Consider the following 25174-nt stretch of genomic DNA (forward strand, 5'->3'; position numbering starts at 1 on the left):
TTCACACCAAAAACTCATACGTACATCACCATCATCAAAGACCAAAAGTAGATAAAACCACAAAGATGGGGAAAAAACAGAGCAGAAAAACTGGAAACTCTAAAAAGCAGAGCCCCTCTCCTCCTCCAAAGGAACGCAGTTCCTCACCAGCAACGGAACACAGCTAGACGGAGAATGACTTTGACGAGCTGAGAGAAGAAGGCTTCAGACGATCAAATTACTCCGAGTGGAGTGGAGTGGCATGGAATCTAATTTAATCGAATGGAATGGAATGGAAAGGAATTCTGAAATGAAATGAGAGCTGATATTGTGCCACTGCACTGCAGCCTGTGTGACAGAGTGAGATCATTTCGAAAGAAAGGAATGAAATGCAATAGAGTGTATTGTAATGCAATGGAATGGAGTGGAGTGGAGTGGAGTGGAGTAGAATGCAGTGGAATGGTACGGGATGTAATGGAATGGAATGGAGTGGAGTGGAGTGGAATGGAGTGAAAGGAATGGGATATAATGGAATGGAGTGGAGTGGAGTGGAGTGGAATGGAGTGGGGTGGAGTGGAGTGGAGTGGAATAGAATGGAATTTATTGGAGTGGAGTGGAGGGGAGTGGAATGGAATGGAATGAAATGAAATGGAATGGAATGGTGAAATGATAGGTGAGCTGAGATTGTGCCACTGCACTCCAGCCTGTGTGACAGTGCTAGATACTGTCAAAAGAAAGAAACTTAATGGAATGGAGTTGAATGGAATAGAATGGAATTGAATGGAGTGGATTGTAGTCAAGTGGAATGGAGTGGAGACTAGTGGAGGGGAATGCAGTGGAATGGAATCAGATGGAATGGAAAGGAGTGGACTGGAGTGGAGTGGAATGGAGTGGAATGTAATGGGATGGAAAGGAATGGAGTGGAGTGGAGTGGAGTGGAGAAGAATGGAGTGGAATGGAATGGAATGGACTAGAGTGGAGGAGAGTGGGATGGAATGGAACGGAATGGAAGGGAGTAGAGTGGAGTGCAGTGGAGAGGAGTGGAGGGTAATGGAGTTGAATGGAGTGTAATGAAACAGAATCGAATGGAATGGACTGAAGTGGAGAGGAGTAGAGTGGAATGGAGTGGAGTGGAATGGCATGGAGTGGAATGGAATGGATTGGAGTAGATTGGAGTGGAGTAGAGTGGATTGGAATGGAATGGAATGGAATGCAACGGAATGGAATGGTGTAATGAAGTGTGAGCTGAGACTGTGACAGTGCACTCCAGCCTGGGTGATAGCATGAGATCCTGTCAATAAAATTAATGAAATCGATGGAGTTGAATGGAATGGATTTGGAATGGAATGGAGTGGAGTGGAGTGGAGTAGAGTGGAGAGGAGAATGACTTGACTGGAATTGGATGGAATGGAATGGAATGGAGTGGAGAAGAGCTGAATGGAGTGGAGAGGAGTGGAATGCAGTGGAATGGAATGGGATGGAATGGGATCGAGGGGAGTGGAGTACACTGGAGATGATTGGAGTGGAATGGAATGGAATAGAATGGAATGGAGTGGAGTGGAGTGTAAGGGAGTGGAATGGAATAGAATGCAATGGAGTGCAGTGCCGTGGAATAGAATTGAATTAAATGGAATGGAACGGAAAGAAATGGTGAAAGGAAATGTCAGCTCAGATTGTGCCACGGCCTTGGTGACACTAGCCTTGATGACACAGTGAGATACTGTCATAAGAAACGAATGGAATGGAGTGGAATGGAATTATATGGAATGGAATGGAGTGGAGTGGAGTGGAGGGGAGTGGAGTGGAGTGGAATGGAGTAGAATGGTATGGGATGGAAACGAATGGAATGAAGTGAACTGGTGTGGAGTGGAGTGAGTGGAATGGGGGTGGAATGGAATGGAATGGAATAGAGTGGGGTGGATGGAGACGAAAGGAATGGAAAGGAGTGGAATGAAGTGGAGAGGAGATGAGTGGAATGGAGTGGAATGGAGTGGAATGGAATGGAGTGGAATGGAGTGCAGAGGAGTGAAGTGGAGTGGAGTGGAATGGAATGGAAGGGAAAGGAACAGTGAAATGTAATGTGAGGTGAGACTGTGCCACTGTAATCCATCGTGGGTGACAGAGTGAGATCGTGTTGAAAGAAAGTAATGGAATGTAACGGAGTGGAAAGGAATGGAATGTACAGGAATGCAGTGGATTGCAGTAGAGTGCTGTCGAGTGGAGTGGAGTAGATTGGGGTGGAGTGGAGTGGAATGGAGTGGAATGGAATGGGATGAAATAGAATGTAATAGAGTGCAGTGGATTGGAGTGGAGTGGAGTGGAGTGGAGTGGAAAGGAATGGGACGGAATGGAATGGAGTGAAGCGGTGTGGAGTGGATTGGAGAGAAATTGAGTGGAATGGAATGGATTGGAATGCAATGTAGTAGAGTGGAGTGGAGTGCCATGGAGTGGAGTGTAATGGAGTGCAATGGTTTGGGATGGAATAGTATGGAATGGAGTGGAGTGGAGTCAAGTGTAGTGGAATGTAGTGGAAAGGAATGGGTGGAATGGGATGGAGTGGAGTGTAGTGGAGTATAGATGAGTGGTTTGGAATGCAGTTGATTGGAATAGAATGGAAAGGGTTGGAATGGGATGGAATGGAGTGGAGTGGATTGGAGTGGAATGGAGTGGAATGGAATTGAATGGGATGGAATGGAACGGAGTGGAGTGGAGTGGAGTGGAATGGAGTGGAATGGAATGGAGTGGAGAGGAGTGGAGTGGAGAGGAGTGCAATGGATAGGAATGGAATAGAATGAAATGGAATGGAATGGAATGGAAAGGAATGGAATGGAATTCAATGGAAAGAAAAGGTTAAATAAAATGTGAGCTGAGAATGTGCAACTGCACTCCAGCTTGGGTGAAAGAGTGAGATCCTGTCGAAAGAAAGGAATGGAATGCAATGGGGTGGAATACAATGGAATGGAATGGAATGCAGTGGAGTGAGGTAGAGTGGAGTGTAATGGAGCAGAGTTGAATGGAGTTGAATGCAATGGGATGTAATAGAATGGAATGGAGTGGAGAGGAGTGGAGTGGATTGGAGTGAAGTGGAGTGGATTGGAGTGAAGTGGAGTGGATTGGAGTGAAGTCGAGTGGAGTGAATGGAGTGGAATGGAATGGGATGGAATGGACGGATTGGGATGGAGTGGATTGGAGTGGAATGGATTGGAATGGAAGGAGTAGATTGGAGTGCAGTGGAGTGGAGTGGAGTGGAAGGGAAAAGAATGCAATGGAATGGAATGGAGTGGAGTGGAGTGGAATTTTATGGAGTGGAATGGAATGGAGTGGAGTAGTTTGGAGTGAAGTGGAGTAGGTTGGAGTGCAGTGGAATGCAAAGGGATGGAATGGAATAGAGTGTAGTGGTGTGGAGTGGAGTGGACTGGAGTGGAGTGGAGTGGAATGGAATGGGATGGAATGGAATGAAGTTGAGAAGTAGGGAATGGAATGGAATGGAATGGAATGGAATGGAATGGAATGGAATGGAATGGAATGGAAAGAACTGGAAAGGAATGGAATGGAATGGAATTGTGAAATGAAATGTGACCTGAGATTGTGCCACTGCACTGCAGCCTGTGTGACAGTGAGATCCTGTCGAAAGAAAGTAAAGCAATGGAATGGAGTGGAATGGAAAAGAATGGAATTGAATGGAGTGGAGTGGAGTCGAGTGGAGTGGAGTAGAATGGGATGGAGTGGAGTGGAGTGAAATGGGATGGAATGGAATGGAATGCAATGCAATGGAATGGAATGGTGAGGTGAAATGTGACCCGAGGATGTGCCACTGCACTCCAGCCTGTGTGGCAGAGTGAGATTCTGTCGAAAGAAAGTAAAGGAATGGAATGGAGTGGAATGGAAAAGAATGGAATTGAATGGAGTGGAGTGGAGTCGAGTGGAGTAGAGTGGAGTGGGATGGAAGTGAATGGAATGGAATGGAGTGGAACGGGGTGTAACGGAATTGAAATGAATGGAATAGAATGCAATGGAATGGAATGGCGTGGAGTGGAGTGTACTGTATTGGAGTGGAGTGCAGTGAGGTGGAGTGGAATGTATTGGAATGGAAAGGGATGGAATGCAATGGAAAGGAGTGGAGTGGAGTGGAGTTTCGTGGAGTGGAGTTGAATGGAGTGGAAACGAATGGGATGGAATTTAATGGAATGGATTGGAGTGGAGTGGAATTTAGTGGAATGGAATGGGATGGAGTGGAATGGCGTGGAGTGCAATGGCGTGGAGTAGAGTGGAGTGGAGTGGAATGGAGTGGAATGGATTGGAACCAAATAAAACGTAATGGAATGGAGTGGAGTGCAGTGGAGTAGGATGGAATGGAATGGAATGGAATGGTGAAAGGAAATGTGAATTGTGATTGTTTCACTGCACTCAATCCTGGGTGTCAGAGTGATATGGTGTCCAAATAAAGGAATGGAATATAATGGAATGGAATGGAATGTAGTGGAGTGGAGTTGAGTGGAGTGGAGTGCAGTAGAGTGGAATGGAGTGAAATGTAATGGCATGGAATGGGGGGGAATGGAATGAAATGGATTGGAATGGAGTGGTGAGGAGTGGAGTGGATTGGAGTGGAATGGAGTGGAGTGGAATGGAGTGGAATAGAATCGGATGGAGTAAAGTGGAGTAGAGTGCAGTTGAATGGAGTGGAGTACAGTTGAGGGGAGTGGAATGGAGTGGAGTGGAGTGGAATGGAGTCGAATGGAAAGGAACGGAATGTAATAGAATGGAATGGTGAAATGAAATGTGAGCTGAGGTTGTTCCACTGAATTGCATCCTGGGTGATAAAGTTAAATCCTATGAAAAGAAAGGAATGGAATGGAATGGAGTGGAATGGAATGGAAAGGAATGGAGTGGAGAAGAATGGAGTGCAGTGGAATACAGTGGAATGGAATGGGGTGGATTGGAATGCAATGGAGTGGATTGGAGTGTAGTGGAGTGCAATGGAGTGGAAAGGAAAGGGATGGAAGGGAATTGAGTGGAGTGGAGTGGAAGGACTGCAGAGTAAAGGAATGGCATGGAATGGGATGGAATGGCATGGACTGGACTGGTATGTAGAAGAGAGGAGTGGAATGGAATGGAATGGAATGGAATGAATGCAATGCAATGCAATGCAATGCAATGCAATGTAATGCAATTCAATGCAATGGAATGGAATGGTTTGCAACGGAATGGAATTGCAAAATAAAATGTGAGCTGAGATTGTGCCACTGCATTCCAGCCTGGGTGACAGAGTGAGATCCTGAGGAAAGAAAGGAAAGCAAAGGAATGGAATGGAATGGAATGGAAAGGAAAGGAAAGGAATGGAATGGAATGGAAAGGAAAGGAATGGAATGGAAAGGAATGGAATGGAAAGGAAAGGAATGGAATGGAATGGAATGGAATGGAAAGGAAAGGAATGGAATGGAAAGGAATGGAATGGAAAGGAAAGGAATGGAATGGAATGGAGTGGAGTGGAGTGGAGTGGAGTCGAGTGGAGTGGAATGGAACAGGATGGAATGGAATGGAATGGAGTGGAGTGGAGTGGTGTGGAATGCAGTGGAATGGAATAGGATTCAATGGGATCGAGTGGATTGGAGTGGAAAGGAATGCTGTGGAAGGTAATGTAATGGAATAAAGTGGAGTGGAGTGCTGCAGAGTTCAGTGGATTAGAATGGAGTGGAATGGAATGGAATGGAAAGTATTGGAATAGAATGGAATGCAATTGAAAGTATTGGAATGGAATGGTGAAATGAAATGTGAGCTAAGATTGTGCCACTGCACTCCCACCAGGGTGACAAGGTGAGATCCTGTCGAAAGAAAGGAATGGAATGGAATGGAGTGGAGTGGAGTGGAATGAAGTGTAATGGTATGGGATTGAGTGGAATGGAATGGAGTGAAGTGAAGTGGGGAGGAGTGGAGTGGGAAGTGATGGCATGGAGTGCAATGGATGCAGTGGATTGGAATGGATTTGGGTGGAATGAAGTGGAGTGGAGTGTAGTTTAGTAGAATGGAATGGAATGGAATGAAACAGAATGGAATGGAATAGAATGGTGAAATGAAATGTGAGCTGAGATTGTGCCACTGCACTCCAGCACGGGTGAGAGAATGAGATCCTGTCGAAAGAAAGGAATGGAATGGAGTGGCAAGGAATGGAAGGAAATAGAATGGAATGGAATGTCATGTACTGGAATGGAAAGGAAAAGAATGGAATGGAAAGGATTGGAGTGCAGGGGAGTGGAGTAGAGTGAATTGGAATGGAGTGGAATAGAAAGTTGCAGTATAGAATGGAATAGAGAGGAATGGGCAGGAGTGGAATTTAGTGGAATAGAGTGGAGTGGAGTGGAGTGGAAAGGAATGCCGTGGAATGGAGTGGAATGGAATGGGGTAGAAAGGAATGCAGTTTAATGTAGTGGACTGGAGTGTAGAACAGTGGTGTGAAATGCAGTGGATTGGAGTGGAATGGAATAGAATGGAATGGGATGGAGTGGAGTGGAATACGGTATGGAATGGATTAGACTGGAGTGGACAGGAGTAGAGTGGAGGGGAGTGAAGTGGAATGGAATGGAATGGAATGGTGAAGTGAAATGTGAGGTGAGATTGTGCCACTGCACTCCATCCTGGGTGACAGAGTGAGATCCTGTAGAAAGAAAGTAAAGCAATGGAATGGAGTGGAGTGGAAAAGAATGGAATTGAATAGAGTGGAGAGGAGTCAAGGGGAGTGGAGTGGAGTGGGATGGAATGCAATGAAAGGGAATGGCGTGGAGTGAAGTGGACTGGAGTCGAGTGAAGTGGATTGGAGTAGAATGGATGGGAATGGAAAGGGATAGAATGGAATGAAATGGAAAGGAGAGGAGTGGAGTGGAGTGGAGTTTAGTGGATTGGAGTGGAATGTAGTTGAATGGAATGGCATGGAATTTAATGGAATGGATTGGAGTGGAGTGGAATGGAATGGGATGGAGTAGAATGGCGTGGAGTAGAGAGGCGTGGAGTGGAGTAGAATAGATTGGAATGAAAACGAATGGACTAGAGTGGAGTGGAGTGGATTGGAACTGAATGGAATGGAATTGAATGGAATGGAATGGAATGGTGAAATGAAATGTGAGCTGAGATTGTGCCACGGCACTCCAGCCTGTGTGACAGAGTGGGATCCTGTCGAAAGAAAGGACGGAAAGGAATGGAGTGGGAAGGATCAAATGAAATAAAATGGAGTGGAAAGGAATGGAATGGAATGGAAGAGAGTGGAATGGAGTGGAGTGGAATGGAATGGAGAGGAATGGAGTGGAATGGAATGGGATGGAATGGAATGTAATTGAGTGGAATGGAGAGGAGTGGAATGGAGAGTAGTGGAATGGAGAGGATTGGAGTGGAGAGGAGTGGAGTGGAGTCGAGTGGAATGGAATGGAATGGAATGGAATGTAATGGAATTTGATGCAAATGGAGTGCAAAGGAGTGGAGTGGAGTTGAATGGAATGGAGTGTAATGGAATGGAATGGAATGGAGTGAAATGGAATGGGATATAATGGAAGAGAATGGAGTGGAGTGGAGTGGAAAGGAATGGGTTTGAATGGGATGGATTGGAGTGGAGTGGAATGGAGTGGAGTGGAAACGAGTGGAATGGAATGGATCGGAAAGGAACTGAATGTAGTAGAGTGGAGTGGAGTAGAGTGGAGTGGAATGGAATGGAGTGGAATGCAATGCAATGGAATGGAGTGGATTGGAGTGGAGTGGAGTGGAGTGGAATGAAACGGAATGGAATGGAATCGAAAGGAATGGTATGGAATAGTGAAATGAAATGTGAGTTGAGATTGTGCCACTGTACTCCAGCCTGGGGGACAGAGTGGGATCCTGTTGAAAGAAAGGAATGGATTGGAATGGAGTGAAAGGGAATCGGATGGTATGGAATGGAATGGAGTTGAGTGGATAGGAGTATATTGCAGTGAGGTGGAATGCAAAGGAATGGAATGGAATGGATTGGAGTGGAATGCAGTGGAGTGGAATGGCGGGGAATGGAATGGGATTGAAAGCAATGGAATGGAGTGGGGTGGATTGGAGAGCAATGGATTAGAAGGGGATGGGATGGAATGGAATGGAGTGGACTGCAGTGGGGTGTGGTGCAATGGAGTAGAGTGGAATGAAGTGGAGTGGAACACCGTGGAATGGAATGGAATGCAATGCAATGGTGAAATGAAATGTGAGCTGACATTGTGCCACTACACTCCAGCCTGGGTAACAGAGTGAGATCCTGTCGAAAGAAAAGAATGGATTGGAACAGAGTGGAATGAAATGGAATGGAATTGTATGGAATGGAATGGAGTGCAGTGGAGTACAGTGGAATGGAGTGGTATGGAATGGAATGGAATGGAAAGGAATGGAGTGGAGTGGAGTGCAGTGAAGTGGAGAGAAGTGGAGTGGAGTAGAAGGAGTGGAATGGAGTGGCATGGAGTGGAATGGAATGGAGAAGAGTGGCATTGAGTGGAGTGGAGTGGAATGGAATGGAATGGAATGGAATGCAATGCAATGAAATGGAATGAATGGAATGGAATGCAAACGTACTGTATTGTGAACTGAAACGTGAGCTGAGATGTTGCCACTGCACTGTAGCCATGTTGACAGCGTGAGATTCTTTGAAAGATAGCAACGGAATGGAATGGAGTGGAATGGAATGGAATTGAATGGAATGGAATGGATTGGAGGGGAGTGGAGTGGATTGGAATGGATTGGAGGGGAGTGGAGTGGATTGGAATGGATTGGTGTGGAATTGAAACGGATTTAATGTAATGTAATGGAGTGGAGTTCAGTGGAGTGTATTGGAGTGGAATGCAGTAAAATGGAATGGGAAGGAATGGGATCGAGTGCAGTGGAATGGAGTGGAGTGGAGTGGAATGGTATGGAATGGAGTGGAGTGGAATGGTATGGAATGGAATGGAATGGAGTGGAGTGGATTGGAGTGGAGTGGATTGGAGTGGAGTGGAATGGAGAGAAATGGAATGGAATGGAATGGAATGGAATGGAATGGAATGGCATGGTGAAATGCAATGTGAGCTGAGATTGTGCCACTGAACTCCAGCCTGGGTGACAGAGTGGGATCATTTCGAAAGAAAGGAATGGACTGGAATGGAGTGGAATGCAATGGGATAGAACGGAATGGAATGGAGCGGAGTGGAATGAAATCTATTTGAGTGGAGTGGAATAGACTGGAATGGAATGGAGTGGAATCGAATGGAATTGAGTGGAGTGGAGTGCATTGGAGTGGAGAGAAGTGGAGTGGAGTGGAATGGAAGGGAGTGGAATGGAATGGCATGGAGTGGAATGGAATGGACAGAAGTGGCATTGAGTGGAGTGGAATGGAATGGAATGAAATGGAATGGAATGAAATTGAATTCAATGAAATGCAATGAATGGAATGGAATGCAAACGCATGGTATTGTGAAATGAAATGTGAACTGAGATGGTGCCACTGCACTCCAGCTATGTTTACAGCATGAGATCCTTTGAAAGAAAGGAATGGAATGTAATGGAGTGGAATGGAATGGAATTGAATGCAATGGAATGGATTGGAGTGGAGTGGAGTGGACTGGAATGGAAAGGAGTGGAATGGGAAGGAATTTAATGTAATGTAATGGAGTGCAGTTTAGTGGAGTGGACTGGAGTGGAATGCAGTGGAATGGAACAGGACGGAATGGGATCAAGTGCAGTGGAATAGAGTGGAGTGGAGTGGAGTGGAATGGAATGGAATGAAATGGAGTCGAGCGTAGTGGAGTTTAGTGGAGTGGATTTGACAGGAATGCAGTGGAATGGAATGGGACGGAATGCGATCAAGTGCAGTGGAATGGAGTGGAGTGAGGTTGAGTGGAGTAGAATGGAATGGAATGGAATTGAATGGAGTGGAGTGGAGTGGCGTGGAGAGGAGTTGAACGGAGAGGAATGGAATGGAACTGAATGGAATTTAATGGAGTGGAGTGGGTGGAGTGGAGTGGAGTGGAATGGAATGGAATGGAATGGAACGGTGAAATGAAATATGAGCTGACATTGTGCCACTGCACTCCAGCCTGGGTGACAGAGTGAGATGATGTCAAAAGAGAGGAATGGAATAGAATGCAATGGAATGGAGTGGAATCGAGTGGAGTTGAGTGGAGTGGGGTATAGTTGAGTGGAAAGGAATTGCATAGAATGGAATGGAATGGAGTTGGTTGGAGTAGAATGGAGTTCAGTGGAGTGCAGTGCAATGGAATGCAGTGGAATGGAGTAGAATGGAATAGGACGGAATGGAATGGAATGGAGTGGAGTGGAGTGGAGTGGAATGGAATGGGACGGAAAGGAATGGAGTTTAGTGAAGTGTAGTGGATTGGAATGGAGTGGAATCGAGTGAAGTGGAATGAAGTAGACTGCAGTGGAATGGAGTGGAGTGGAAAGTGATGGGATGGAATGGGGTGGAGCAGAGTGGAGTGTAGTGTAGTGGAATGGAATGGAATAGAATGGAGTGGAATTGAACTGAATGGAGTAGAGTCGAGTGGAGTGTAGTGAAATGGAATGGAATGGAATGGAATGGACTGGTGACATGAGATGTGAGCTGAGATTGTGCCAATGCACATCAGCCTGGGTGATGAAGTGAGATCCTGTCAAAAGAAAGGAATGGAATGAAATGGAGTGTAATGTAATGTAATGTAATGTAATGTAATGGAGTGGAATGGAGTGGAGTGGAGTGGAAAGGAGTGGCGTGGAGTGCAGTGGAGTGGAACAGGGAAGAATGGGATGGGTTGGAATGGAATGGAATGTAATGGAGTGGAGTGGATTGGAGTGGGATGGAGTGGAGTGGAGTGGAGTGGAGTGGAGTGGAGTGCAATGAAAAGGAATGGAATGGAAAGGAATTTAATGGAATGGAATGATGAAATGTAATGTTTTCTGAGACTGTGCCACTGCACTCCATCCTGTGTGACAAAGTGAGACCCTGTTGAAAATAATGAGTGGACTGGAGTGGAATGGAATTGAATGGAATGCAGTAGAGTGGAGTGGAGTGCAGTGGAGTGGAGTGGAGTGGAAAGGAGTTCATTGGAATGGGATGGAAAGCAATGGAATGGAGTGGAATGAAGTGGAATGGAGTGGAATGGAATGGGATTTAGTGTGATCAAGTGGAGTGGAGAGGAATGGAGTGGAATGGAGTGGAATGGAATGTAGTGGAATGGAATGGAAAGAAATGGAATGGAATGGTGTGGAATGGAGTGTAGTGGAATGGAGTGTAATGGAATGGAATGGAATGGAATGGAGTGGAATGGAGTGGAGTGCAGTGGACTGGAATGGAGTGGAGTGCAGTGGAATGCAGCGGAATGGAATGGGGTGGAATGGCATGGAGTGGAGGGGGTTGGAGTGGAGTGCAGTGGAGTGGAAAGGAGTGGAAAGGATTGCATTGGAATGGAGTAGAATGGAATTGAATGAAATGTAATGCAATGCAATTGAATGAAATGGAATGGTGAAATGACATGTGAGCTGAGATTTTTCCCCTACCCTCCAGCCTGAGTGACAGAGTTTGATACCGTCGAAAGAAAGTGATGGAATGGAATGCAGCAGAATGGAATGGAATGGAATATAATGGAGTGGAGTGGAGTGGAGTGGGGTGGAGTGGAGAGGATTGGAGTGGAGTGGAATGAATACGAATGGAATGCGATGGAATGGAAAGTAATGGAGTGGGGTGGAGTGGAGAAGAGTGGCGTGGAGTGGAATAGAGTGGATAGTAATAGGATGGAATGGAGAGGAGTGTGGTGGATTGGAGTGGATTACAGTGAAATGGAATGTAATGGAACGGAATGGTATGGAATGAAGTGGAGTAGAGTGCAGTGAAGTTGAATGGAGTGGACTGGAATGCAATGCAATGGAATGGAATGGAATGGTGAAAGGAAATGTGAGCTGAGATTCTGCCGCTGCACTCCAGCCTGGGTGTCAGAGTGATATCCTGTTGAAAGAATGGAAAGCAATGGAATTGAGTGGAGTGGAGTGGAATGGAGTGGAGTAGAATGGCATGGGGTGGAATAGAAAGTAGTGGAGAGGAGTGGAGTGGAGTGCAGTGGAATTGAATGGAATTGAATGCAATAAAATGAAATGCACTGGAATGGAATGGAATGGAATAAAATGGAATGGAATGGTTAAATGAAATGTGAGCTGAGAGCGTGCCACTGCACTCCAGCCTGGCTGACAGAGTGAGGACATGTCGAAAGAAAGGAATGGAATGGAATGGAGTGGAAGGGAATGGAATGGAATTGAAAGGAGTGGAATGGATTGGAGTGGAGTGGAATGGAGTGTCATGGAATGGCATGCAGTAGAATGGAATGGAGTGGAGTGAAGTTGAACAGAGTGGAGTGGAATGAAATTTAGTGGAGTGCAATGGCATAGAATGGAATGGAATGGAGTGCAACGGAATGGAAGGGTAAAATGATATGTGACCTGAGATTGTGCCACTGCACTCCAGCCTGGGTGACACAGTGAGATCCTGACGAAAGAAAGGAGGAAATGGAATGGAGTGGAATGGAATGTAATGGAATGGACAGGAGTGGAATGGAGTCGGATGGAATGGAATGGAATGGAATGGAGTGGAGTGGAGTGGAGTGGAGAGGAGTGGAGTGGAATGGAATGGAGTGGAGTGGAGTGGAGTGGAGAGGAGTGGAGTGGAATGGAATGGGATTTAATGTGATCGAGTGGAGAGGAGTGGAGTGGAGTGGAATGGAGTAGAATGGAATGGCATGCAATGGAGAGGAGTGGAGTAGAGCATAGTGGAGTGGAGTGGAGTGGAATGGAGTGTAATGGAATGGAATGGAATGGAATGGAGTGGAGTGGAGTGGACTGGAGTGGAGTGGAGTGAAGTGGAATGGAGTGGAATGGAATGGGCAAGAATGGCATGGGGTAGAGTGGGGTGGAGTTGGGTAGAGTGAAGTGGAATGGAGTGGAAATTATTGGAATGGAATGGAATGGCCTGGAATGGAATGGAAAGGAATTGAGAGGAATAGAATGGAATGCAATTGAATGGTGAAATGACATGTGAGGTGAGATTGTGCCACTGCACTCCAGACTGGGTGACAGAGGGAGATCCTGTCGAAAGAAAGTGATGGAATAAAATATAGAGGAATGGAATGGAACGGAATGGATTGTAGCGGCGTGGAGTGGAGAGGTTTGGAGTGGAATGGAGTGGAGAGGAGTGGAATGGATTGGAATGGAATGGAATGGAATGGAGTGGGGTGGAGTGGAATGGAGTGGAGTGGAGTGGAATGGAGTGAATTGGAATAGGATGGAATGGAGTGGAGTGGAGGGGAGTGCAGCGCAGTGAATTGGAATGGAATGGAAGATAATTTATATGATGTGTCGTAGAGTGCAGTGGGGTGGAGTGGAGTAGACTGCAATGGAATGGAATGCAATTGAATGGAATGGAATGGAAGAGTGAAATGAAACGTGAGTGGAGATTGTGCCACTGCAATCCATCCTGGGTGACAGAGTGATATCCCGTCAAAAGAAAGGAATGGAATAGAAAGGAGTGGAATGGAAATGGAGTGGAGTGGAGTGGAATGTAGTGGAAAGGAATGGGATGTAATGGGTTGAATTGGAGTAGAGTGGAATGGAGAGGAGTGGAAATGATTGGAATGGAATGGAGTGGAAAGAACTGAATGGAGTGGAGTGGAGTAGAGTGGCGTGGAATGGAGTGGAACAGAATGGAATAGAATGGAATGGAATGGAATGAAACGGAATGGAATGGAGTGGAGTGGAATTGAGTGGAGTGGAATGGAGTGGAATGGATGGAACGGAATGGAGTCGAATGTAATGACATGGAATGGAATGGAATGGTGAAACGAAATGTGAGCTGAGATTGTACAACAGAACTCCAGGCTGAGTGAGAGGGTGGAGTGGAATGGAATGGAATGGAATGGTATGGGGTGGAATGGAGTGCGGTGGAGTGAAGTGGAGTGGAATGGAGGGGAATGGAATGGGATTGAATGGAACAGAATGGAGTGGATTGGAGTGGAGAGAAGTGGAGTGGAATGCGATGGGAAAGAATGGAAAGGAGTGGACTGCAGTGGAGTGTGGTGGAATGGATTTGAATGGAATGGAGTAGAAGCGAAGGGCATGCAGTGGAATGGAAAGGAGTGGAGTCGAGTGGAGAGGACTGGAGTGGAAATGAGTGGAATCGAATGGGATGGAAAGGAAGGGAATGGAGTGGAGAGGAATGGAATGGAATTGAATGGAAGGGAATTCAATGGTGAAGTGGAATGTCAGCTGGATTGTGCCACTGCACTCCAGCCTGGGTAACAGAGAGAGATAATGCCGAAAGAAAGGAATGGAATGGAAGGGAAATGAATGGAATGGAATGGAGTGCAGTGGAGAAGAGTGGAATGAAGTGGAATGGAATGGAATGGAATAGAATGGAACGGAATGGAATGGAGTGGACTGCAGTGCAGGGGAGTGGAGAGAAGTGGAGTTAAAGGGAGTGGAATGGAATGGCATGGAGTGGAATGGAATGGCATGGAGGGGAATGGAATGGAATGGAAAAATGAAATATGAGCGGAGATTGTGCCAGCCTGGGTGACAGAGTGAGATGATGTTGAAAGAGAGGGATGGAATGGAATGGAGAGGAATGGAATGCAATGGAATGGAATCGAGTGGAGTGGAGTGGAGTGGGGTGAAGTGGAGTGGCATGGAATTGCATAGAGTGGAATGCAATGGAGTGGTGTGGAGTGGAGTGGAGTGCAATGGAATGCAGTGGAATGGAGTGGAATGAAATAAGATGGAATGGAATGGAATGGAGTGGAGTGGATTGGATTTCAGTGAACTGGAATGGAATGGAATGGAATTCAATGAAGTGGAGTAGAATGCAGTGGAGTGGATTTGTGTGGAGTGGAATGGAATGGAATGGAATGGAATTGAAGGGTGAAATGAAATGTGAGTGGAGATTGTACCACTGCATTCCAGCATGGGTGCAGAAGTGGAATAGAATGGAATGGAATGGAGTGGAGTGGTTTGGAAAGCAGTGGGTAGGAATGGCATGGAGTGGAATGGAATGGAGTGGAGTCTAATGGAGTGGAGTGGAATGGCGTGAAATGGAATGGAATGGAATTGAACAAAATGCAGTGGAGTGTAATGGAGTGTAGTGGAATGGGATGAAATGGGATGGAATGGGATAAAGTGGAGTGGAGTGGAGTGGAGTGGACTGGAGAGGAATGGAGTGGAATGGAATGGAATGAAATGGAATGGAATGGAATGAAATGGAATAGAATGGAATGGAATGGAATGGAGTGGAGTGGAGTAGAGTGGAGTCGAGTGGAATGGAGTGGAATGGAAAGGAATGGAATGGAGTAGAGTGGAGAGGAGTGAAATGGAATGGAATGGACTGGAATGCAATATAATTGAATGGAATGGAAAGGTGAAATGAAATTTGAGCTGAGATTGTGCCACTGCACTCCAGCCTGGGTAACAGGGCGAGATCCTGTCGAAAAAAAGGAGTGGAATGGAATGGAGTGTAATGGAATGTAATGGAATGGAAAGTAACAGAATTTAGTGGAGTGGAGAGGAGTGGAGTGGAGAGGAGTGGAGTGGAGAGGAGTGATGTGGAGTGGAGTGGAGTGGAGTGGATTGGAGTGGAATGGAATATTATGTAATGGAATGGAATGGAATGGAAAGGTGAAATGTATTGTGAGCTGAGATTGTGCCACTGCACTCTAGCCTGGGTGACCCAGTGAGATCCTGTCGAAAGAAAGGAATGTAATGGAGAGGAGTCGAGTGGATTGGAGTGGTTTGGAATGGCATGGAGTGGAATGGGAAGGAATCGAATGGAGTGGAGTGGAGTGGAGTGGAATGGAATGGGATAGATTGGAATGGAATGGAGTGGAGTGGAGTAGTGTGGAGTGAAGAAGTGAAGTGAAATGTAGTGGAGTGGAGTGGAATGGTATGGATTGGAATGGAATAGAGTGGAGTGGAGTGGAATGGAGTGTATTGGAGGGGATTGTCGTGTAGTGTAGTATAATGTAGGGGAGTGGAGTTGAGGTGAATGGAATGGAAAGTAATGGGAGAGATTTGAAAGTATTGGAGTAAAGTAGAGTGGATTGGAGATGAGTGGAGTGGAATGGGATGGGATGAAATGGAGTGGAGTGGAACTGGGTGGAGTGGAAAGGAGTGGAATTGAATGCGGTGGAATGGGATGGGTGGGAGTGTATTGGAGTGGAATGGAGTGGAATGGAGAGGAATGGAATGGAACAGAATGGAATGGAGTGGAATGGAGTGGAATGGAGTAGAGTGGGGATCAGTGGAATGGAGTCGAATAGAGAGGAAGTGAGTGGAAAGGAATGGAAAGGAAAGGAATGCAATGGAATGGAGTTGAATGGATTGGAATGGAATGCAAAACAATGGAATGGAATGCCTTGAAATGGAATGGAATGGATTAGAATTGAATGCAATGAGATGGTGAAATGAAATGTGAGCTGAGATTGTGCCACTGCATTCCAGCCGGGGTGACAGACAGAGATACTGTCGAAAGAAAGGGATGTAATGGATTGGAGTGGAATGGAATGGAATGGAATTGAATGGAGTGGAGTGGAGTTGAGTGGAAAAGAGTGGAGTGGAGTGGAGTGGATTGGAAGAGAGTGGTGTGGAATGGAGTGGAATGGGATGGAGTGCAGTGCAGTGGAATGGAGTGTAGTGGATTTGAATGGGGTGGGGTGGAATGGAATGGAATGGAAGGGAATGAAGTGGAATGGAACGAAGTGAAATGGAGTGCAGTGGACTGCTGTGGAGTGGAGTGGAGTGCATTGGAGTGTAAAGGAATGGAATGGAATGGAATGGAATGAAGTGGAGTGGTGTGGATTGGAGTGGAATGGAGTGGGTTGGAATGGAATGGGATCGAGTGGAACGGAGTGGAGTGGAGCAGAGAGGACTCGAAAGGAATGGAATGGAATAGAATGGAGTGGAGTGGGGTGGAGTGAAGTTGATTGGAGTGGAATGGAATGGAAAGGAATGGAGTGGAATGGAACGGTATGGAATGCAATGAAATGGAATGCAATGTAATGAAATTGTATGGAATGGTGAAATGAAAGTTGAGCTGAGATTGTGCCACTGCCCTCCATCCTGGGTGTTAAAGTGAGAACCAGTCAAAAGAAAGGAATGGAATTGAATGGAGGTGAATGTTAGGAACGGAATGGAGTGGAGTGGTGTGGGGTGGAGTGGAATCGAATGGAATGGAGTAGGATGGTGTCGAGTAGAGTGGAATGGAGTGGAGTGGAATGGCGTAGAATGAAAAGACATGGAACTGAATGGAGTGGTGGGGAGTGGAGTGGAGTTTAATGGATTGGAGTGGAGTGGAGTGGAATGGAATGGAATGTAATGCAACAGAATGTTGAAATGAAATGTAAACTGAGATTCTTCCACTGCACTCCAGCCTGGGTGACAGGGTAAGATCCTGTCGAAAGAAAAGAACGGAATGGAAGAAAGTGGAGTGGAGTAGAGTGGTGTGGAGTAGAATGGAATGGAAAGGGATGGAATCCAATGGAATGGAGTGGAGTGAAGTGCAGTGGAATGGAATGAGATGGATTGGAATGGAATGGAGTGGAGTGGAGTGGAATGGAATGCAGTGGATTGGAGTGGAGTGCAGTGTAGTGGAACGCAGTGGTATGGAAAGAGTGAATAGAAAATATTGGTGTGAAGTAGAAAGGAGTGGAGTGGAGAGGAGTGGAGTTAAATGGGATGGAATGGAGTGGAGTAGAGTGGAGTTGAGTGGAGTAGATGGAATGGGGTGGAAAGGATTGGGGTTCAATGGGATGGAGTGGAGTGGAGTGGAATGGAGTGGAATGGAGAGGAATGGAATGGAATAGAATGGAATGGAGTGGAATGGAGTGGAGTGGAGTGCAGTGGAGTGGAGTGGAATGGAGTGGAATGGAGGGGAACGGATGGAACGCCATGGAATGCAATGGAATGGAAGGGAATGGAATGGAATGAAATGGAATTGAATTAAATGGAATGTAATGCAATGAAATGGTGAAATGAAATGTGAGCTGAGATTATGACAGTGGATTCCAAACGGAGTGATAGAGTGATATAATGTTGAAAGAAAGAATCAAATGGATTGGAGTGTAATGTAATGTAATGTAATGTAATGTAATGTAATGTAATAACATAATGGAGTGGAATGGAGTGGAGTGTAATGGAATGGGATGGAAGGGAATCGAATGGAATGGAGTGGAGAGGAGTGGAAGGGACAGGATTGAAGTGGAGAGGATTGGAATGGATGGGACTGGAATGGAATGGAATGTGATGGAGTGGAGTGGAGTGGATTGGAGCAGAGTGGAGTGGATTGGAATGGAATAAGTTGGAAAGGAATGGAATGGAATGGAATGGAGTGGAGTGGAGTGGAGTGGAGTGAAGTGGAGTGAAGTGGAGTGTAATGGAGTGTAATGGAATGGAAATTAACGGAAAGGAGTGTAGTTTAATGGAATGGAGTGGAGTGGAGTGGAAGGAATGGAATGGAAAGGAATGCACTGGAATGGAATGCAATGGAATGGAATGGTGAAATGAAATGTGAGCTGAGAGTGTGCCACTGCACTCCAGCCTTGGTGACACAGTGACATCCTGTCAAAAGAAAGGAATGGAATGGAGTTGAATGTAGTGGAATAGAAGGGAAAGGAGGGGAGTGGAGTGAAGTGGAGAGGAATGGAATGGCGTGGAGTAGAATGGAATGGAGTGGAGTGGAGTGGAGTGGAGTGCAATTGAAAGGAATAGAATGGAATGGAATGGAATGCAACGGAATGGAAATGTGAAAGGAAATGTGAGCTGACATTTTGCCACTGCACTCCTGCCTGGGGGACAGCGAGAGATGCTTTCAAAAGAAAGGAAAGTAATGGAATGGAGTGGAATGGAATGGAATGGAATGGATTGGAGAGGAGTGGAATGGAGTGGAGTGGAATGGAGTGGAAAGTAATGTGAAGGAATGGAATATAACGGAGTGGAATGTTGTGGAGTGGAGTGGAATAGAGTGGAATGGAATGGGATGGAATGGGATCGAGAGGAGTGGAGTGGAGTGGATTGGATTGCAATGAAGTGGAATGTAATTGAACAAATGGAGTGGACTGGAGTGGGGTGGAATGGAACGGATTTAAATGAAATGGAATGGTGAAATGAAATGTGAACAGAGATGGTGCCACTTTACTCCAGCCAGCGTGACAGAGGGAGAACCTGTCGAAAGAAAGCAATGGAAAGGAATCGAGTGGAATTGAATTGAATGGAATAGAAAGGAGTGGAGGGGAGAGGAGTGGAGTGGAGTGCAGTGGAGAGAAATGGAGTTGAATGGGATGTGACTGAATGGAATGAAATGGGGAGGAGTGGAGTGCAGAAGAGTGGGGTGGAATGGAGTGGAGTGGAGAGGAGTGGAATGGAGTGGAGTGGATTAGGATGGAGTGGAATGGAGTGGCAAGGAGAGGAATGGAATGGAGTAGAGTGGAATGCAGTGGAGTGGAGTGGAGTGGAGTGGAATGGAGTGGAATGGTTTGGGATGGAATGGAATGGAGTGGAGTGTAGTTGGTGGAGTGGAATGGAGTGCAATGGAGAGGAGTGGAGTGCAGTGTAGTGTAGTGTAGTGGAATGCAATGGAATGGAATGGAACGGAGAGGAATGGAATGGAATGGGTAAATGATATGAGCTGAAATTGCGCCACAGAACTCCAGCCTGGGTGACAGAGTTAGGTCTTGTTGAAAGAAAGGAATGGAATGCATTGGAGTGGAAAGGAATGGAATGGAATGGAATAGAGTGGAGTTGAGTGCCTTGGAATGGAGTGGAGTGGAAGGGAGTGGATTGGAGTGGAGTGGAATGGAATGGGATGGAAGGGATAGCGATGGAGTGGAGTGGAGTGGAGTGGAGTGGAGTGGACTGGAGTGGAGTGGAGTGGAGTGGAATGGAGTGAAGTGGAATGGAATGGGATGGAGTGGAGTGCAGTGGAATGGAGTGGGATGGAATGGAATAGAGTGGAGTGGATTGGAGTGCATTGGAGTGGAGTGGAGAGGAGATGAGTGCTTTGGAGTGCAAAGGAAAGGAAAGGAATGGGATGGAGTGGAGAGGAGTTGAGTGCTTTGGAGTGCAAAGGAAAGGAAAGGAATAAGATGGAGTGGAGTGGAGTGGAGTGGAGCGGAGTGAAATTGAATGGATTGGGATCGAATGGAAAGGAATGGAATGGAATGGAATGCAGTGAAGTGGAGTGCAGTGGAACGAAGTGGGGTGGAGTGGAGTGCAACGGAGTGTAAAGGAATGGAATGAAATGAAATCGAGTGGAGTCTAGTGTTGTGGAGTGTAGTGCAGTGGAATGGGTTGGCATGGAATTGGATGGAGTGGAACAGAGTGGAGTGGAGTGGAGAGGAGTCGAATGGAATGGAATGGATCGGATGGGGTGGAGTGGAGTGGAGTGGAGTGGAATGGAATGGGGTGGAATGCAATGGCATGAAATGCAATGGAATGGAATGCAATGTAATGAAATGGAATAGAATAGTGAAGTGAAATGTGAGCTGAGATTGTGCCACTGCACTCCATCCTGGGTGTTACATTGAGATCCTGTCAAAAGAAAGGAATGGAATTGAATGGTGTGGAATATAATAAAATGGAATGGAGTGTAGTGCTGTGGAGTGGTGTGGAGTTGAGTAGAGTGGAATGGATTGAAATGGAATGGCATGGAGTCGAGTAGAGTGGAGATGAGTGAAGTGAAATGGTGTGGAATGCAAAGTCATGGAATTGAATGGAGTTGTTTGGAGTGGAGTGGAGTTGTGTTTAATGGAATGGAGTGGAGTGGAGTGGAAGGAATGGAATGGAAAGGAATGGAATGGTATGTTGAAATGAAATGTGGCCTGAGATTGTGCCACTACACTCCAGCCTGTGTGACAGTGAGATCCTGTCGAAAGAAAGGAATGGAACGGGATGGTGTGGTGTGGAGTGGAGTGGAGTGGAGTGGATTGGTGTGGAATGGAACGGAATGGAAAGGGATGGATTCGATTGGAATGGAGTGGAGAGAAGTGGAGTGGCATGAAATGGGATGGAGTGGAATGGAATGGAGTGGAGTGCAGTGGAGTGGAATGCAGTGGATTGGAGTGGAGTGGAGTGTAGTTGACTGGAGTAGAGTGGAGTTGAGTAGAACGAAGTGGAATTGAATGGGAGTGAAAGGAAAGTATAGGAGTGGAGTACAGTGGAATGGAGAGGAGTGGAGTGGAATGGGAAGGTATGAAATAGAATGGAATGGAGTGGAGTAGATGGAATGGAGTGGAATGGAATGGGGTGAATGGTATGGAGTGGAGTGGAGTGGATTAGAATGGAATGTAGGGGAACGGAATGGATTAGAATGGAATGGAGTGGAATCGATTGGAGTGGAATGCAGTGAAGTGCATTGGAGTGGAGTGGAATGAAGTAGAAAGGAATTGAATGCAACGGAATGGAATGGAATGGAATGCAGTGCAATGCAGTGGTATGGAATGGAATGGAATGGAATGCAATGTAACACAACGGAACGATGAAATGACATGTGAGCTGAGAGTGTGCCACTGCACTCCAGCCAGGTTGAGAGAGTGAGACCCTGCCGAAAGAAACGAATGGAAGGGATTGGAGTGGAATGTAGTGGAGTTGAATGAGGAGGAGGGGAGAGGAAGGGAGTGGAAAGAATGGAATGTAAAAGAAGGGAATCGAATGGAGAGGAGAGGAGAGGAGTGGAGGGGACTGGAGTGGAGTGGAGACGATTGGAATGGAGTGGAGTGGAAGGGTATGGAGTGGAGTGGAGTGGAGTAGAGTGGAGTGTAGTGGAATGGAGTGAGATGGAATGGAATGGAATGCAATGGAATCGAATGGAGTGGAGTGGAGTGCAGTGGAGTGGAGTGGACTCTAGTGGAGTGTAAAGGAATGTTATTTAATGGAATGGAGTGGAGTGCATTGTAATGGAGTGGAATGGAATGGAATGGAATGCTATGGAATGGAATGGAATGCTGAAATGAAATGTGAGCTGAGATTCTGCCACTGCACTCCATCCTGGGTGACAGAGTGAGATCCTGTTGAAAAAAAGGAATGTAATGTAATGGAGAGTAATGTAATGTAATGGAGAGTAATGTAATGGAATGGAAGGGAATGGAGTTGAGTGGAGTGGAGTGAAGTGAAGTGGAGTGGAATGCAATGGAGTGGATTGGAATGGCATGGAGTAGAATGGAATTGTGTGGAGTGGAGTGGAGTAGAGTGCAATGGATTGGAATGGAATGCAACGGAATGGAAAGTTGAAATGAAATGTGAGCTGAGATTGTGCCACTGCACTCCTGCCTGGGGATCAGTGTGAGATACTGTCGAAAGAAAGGAATGGAATGGAACGGAGTGGAGTAGAATGGAATGAAATGGATTTGAGTGGAGTGGAATGGAATGGAATGGATTTGGGTGGAATGGAGTGGAGTAGAGTGGAATCGAGTGGAATGGAATGGGAACGAATGGAATGTAATGGAGTGGAGTGGTGTAGAGTGGAGTGGTGTAGAGTGGAGTGGAATGACGTGGAATGCACTGGGATGGAATGGGATCAAGTGGAGTGGAGTGGAGTGGAGTGGACTGGAGTGCAACGGAGTGGAATGGAATGGAATGGAATGGAGTGGAGTGGAGTACAGTGGAATGGAATGGAATTAAATGGTTTGGAAATGTGAAAAGAAATGTGAGCAGAGATTGTGCCACTGTACTACAGCCTGCGTGACAGAGAGAGATCCTGTCGAAAGAAAGCAATGGAAAGGAATGGAGTGGAATGGAATGGAGTGGAATAGAATGGAGTCGAGGGGAGAGGAGAGGAGTGGAGTGGAGTGGAGTGGAATGGATTTGCATGGAATGTGACTCAATGGAACGGAATGGGGTGGAGTACAGGGCAGAGGAGTGGGGTGGAACGGAGTGGACTGGAGTGCAGTGGACTGGAGTGGAGTGTAGTAGGGTAGAGTGGAATTTTAGTGGAATGGAATGGCATGTAGTGGAGTAGAATGGAGTGAAGTGGGGTGGAGTGGAGTGGAATGGAATGGAGGGGAATGGAGAGGAGTTGAGTGGCGTGCAGTGGAATGGAGTATAGTGCATTGGAATAGAATGGAATGGAATGGAACGGAGTGGAATGGAATGGAAAGGTGAAATGAAATGTAAGCTGAGATTATGCAACAGCACTCCATCCTGAGTGACAGAGTGAGGTCCTGTCGAAAGAAAGGAATGGAAAGGAGTGGAGTGGAGTGGATTGGAAAGGAGTGGAGTGGAGTGGAAAGGAGTGGAGTGGAGTGGAAAGGAGTAGAGTGGAGTGGAGTGGATTAGAGTGGAGTGGAATGGAATGGGATGGAAGGGATTGGATTGGAGTGGAGTGGAGAGGAGTGGGGTGGACTGGAGTGGAGTGGAGTGGAAAGGAGTGGAATGGAAGGGGATGGAGTGGAGTGGAGTGAAGTGGAATGGAGTGTGATGGAATGGAATGGAATGGAACGGAGTGGAGTGTATTTCAGTGGAGTAGGTTGGAGTGGATTGGGGTGGAATGGAGTGTAATGGAATGGAATGGAGTGGAGTGGAATGGAGTGGAATGGAACGGAATGTAGTGGAGTGGAGTGTAATGCAATGGAATTGAATGGTGAAATGAAACGTGTGCTGAGATTGTGCCGATGAACTCCAGCCTGGGTGATAGAGTCAGATCCTGTCTAAAGAAAGGAATGGAATGGAATGGAGTGGAAATGAATTGAATGGGGTGGAATGGAATGGAGTGGAAAGTAATGAAATGGAGTGGAGTAGAGTGGAGCAGAGTGGAGTTGAGTGGAATAGAGTGTAATGGAATGGCATGGAGTGGAATGGAATGGAGTGGACTGGACTGACGTGTAGTGGAGTGGAGGGGTGTGGAATAGAATGGAATGGAAGGGAATGGAATGGAATGGAATACAATGGAAAGCAACGGAATGAAATGGTGAAATGAAATGTGTGCTGAGGTCGTGTCACTGCACTCTTGACTGTGTGACAGCATGAGTTCCTGTCGAAAGAAAGTAATGGAATGGAATGCAGCAGAATGTAACGGTATGGATTGGAATGGAGTGTAGTGGCATGGAGTACATTGGAGTGGAGTGGAATGGAGTGGAATGGAATAGGTTGGAATGAAACGTATCAGAGCGGAGTAGAGTGGAATCGAGTGGAGTGGAAAGGAGTGCAATGGATTGGCAAGGTATGGGATCCAGTGTAGTGTAGTGGAGTGGCATGGAGTAGAATGGAATTAAAGAGAATGGAATGGAGTGGAATGGAGTTGAGTGGAATTGAAAGGAGTGTAGTGGAATGGGATGGGATGGAATGGAATGGGGTGGAGTGGAGAGGAGTGAGATGGAGTGGATTGGAGAGGAGTGGGGTGGAATGGAGTGCAGTGGAGTAGAGTTGAGTGGAATTTAGTGGAATGGCAAGGCATGGACTGGAATGGAATGGAGTCGATTGTAGTGGATTGGAGTGGAGTGTAGTGGAATGGAGTGGAATTGAATGGGACAGAAGAGAAAGGACTTGAGTGGAGTGGAGCAGAGTGGAATGGAATGGAGTGGAATGGAATGGGCTGGAAAGGAACGTAGTAGAGTGGAGTGGAGTGCAGTGGAGTGGAATGGAATGGAATAGAATGGAATGCAATGGAATGGAATGGTGAAACGAAATGTGAGCTGAGATTGTGCCACTGCTCTCCAGCCTGGTTACAGAGTGAGATCCTGTTGAAAGAAAGAAATGGAAAGCAATGCGGTGGAATGGAATGAAATGGAATGGTATGGAATGCCGTGCGGTGAAGTGGAATGGGGTGGAGTGCAGTGGAGTGGAATGGAGTGGAAAGGAAGGGGTGTAATAGGATGGAGTGGAGTGTATTGGAGTGGAGTGGAATGGAGTGGAATGGAGTGGAATGTAATGGAATACAATGGAATGTAGTGGAATCGATTGTAGAGGAGTGGAGTAGATTGGATTAGAATGCAGTGGAATGGAATGGAAAGGAATGGAATGGAATGAAATGGAATGGAATGCAAAGGAATTTTGAAATGAAATGTGAGCTGAGATGGTGCCACTGCACTCCAGCCTGGGTCACAGAGTGAGAGCCTGTAGAAAGAAAAGTATGGAATGGAATGGAATGCAATGGAGGGGAGTGGAGTGGAGTGCAGTGGAATGGAATGGAGTTGAATGGAATGGGATGGAGTAGAAT

The sequence above is a fragment of the Pongo pygmaeus genome, chromosome 14, assembly GCF_028885625.2.
Source record: "Pongo pygmaeus isolate AG05252 chromosome 14, NHGRI_mPonPyg2-v2.0_pri, whole genome shotgun sequence".
Classification (NCBI taxonomy): domain Eukaryota; kingdom Metazoa; phylum Chordata; class Mammalia; order Primates; family Hominidae; genus Pongo; species Pongo pygmaeus.